The following is a 1,165-nucleotide window of genomic DNA, read 5'->3' on the forward strand; positions in this document are numbered from 1 at the left end:
TTTGTATAGCTACCTGAACCTGTCTTTCCACAACGTTCTTCCTATCCATTGTCCTACTGGATTATATTTAGGAAAGGGAGGCTTAGTTCCCTTTTTGGTTCTGTTCCAGCGCAGTTTTGTCAATCTTAACTACATTACAGTGCATTAAGACTGAAAGTGCTGCACCCACCATCCTGGGTGTCCCACCACTTGCTCTGAGCGACTGGCTGTATTTTTGAAGTAGATGACAATTGTAGGAAACTGTGCCCTGGACTTTCCATCTGCCAATACTTCAGTGGACAGTGAACACAGTGCCAATAAACCTTCATCCCCCAAACTTAACCATTTGCAGCCAGCAACAACCTTTCTGAAGTCTTTAAACAGAACACTGCTGCAGATACACATTGCCTGAAGAAGTTAACAAATGTTTCAGCAGTAAAGCTAGCATTAGTACATGAATCCACATTCACACTGAACAGCTTTTTGTTTGGCACCACCTACTTATCCTTAAAGGGCAACTGAAGCGAGAGGGAAATGGAAGCTGCCATATTTATTTCCGTTTAATCAATACTAGTTGGCTGGCTGTCCTGCTGCCCCTCTGCCTGTAATACTTTTAGCCATAGACCCTGAACAAGCATGCAGCAGATCAAGTATTTGACATTGCCAGATCTGACAAGTTTAGTTGCATGCTTGTTTCTGGTGTTAGACCATACTGCAGCCAAATAGATCAGCAAGACTACCAGGCAACTGGTATTGTTTAAAAGGAAAAAAATATAGCAGCCTCAATATCCCTCTCGCTTCAGTTTATCCAGCCCCCTGAAGTCCTCCTGCTCCTTTGCCATCATTCCATGTTGCTCTGTTCCACTGATGTCCCCTTCTGAATGCTGCATTTGCTGCCCAGTGCCACGCGCCTCCTCCATAGTACTCCCATGGCTGGGAGTGTTCTGCACTTGCGCAGTAATTAAAAACTGCTACCGCGCATGCGCTTCTGGCCACGGGAGCGCAATTGAGGTGTGTGGACAGCACCATGCATTTGCAGTGGCTGGTGACTCGTGGAGTCGACTAGCTTAAGAAGGTGGACACTGAGGGAACGGAGCAGTGCAGAATGACGGCAAGGGACCTGGAGGCCTTTGGAGGGCTGTATGGTAAATAACATTCCTTTTAACTAGTCATCCCCCACCACCTT

The sequence above is a fragment of the Hyperolius riggenbachi genome, chromosome 8, assembly GCF_040937935.1.
Source record: "Hyperolius riggenbachi isolate aHypRig1 chromosome 8, aHypRig1.pri, whole genome shotgun sequence".
NCBI classification, from domain to species: domain Eukaryota; kingdom Metazoa; phylum Chordata; class Amphibia; order Anura; family Hyperoliidae; genus Hyperolius; species Hyperolius riggenbachi.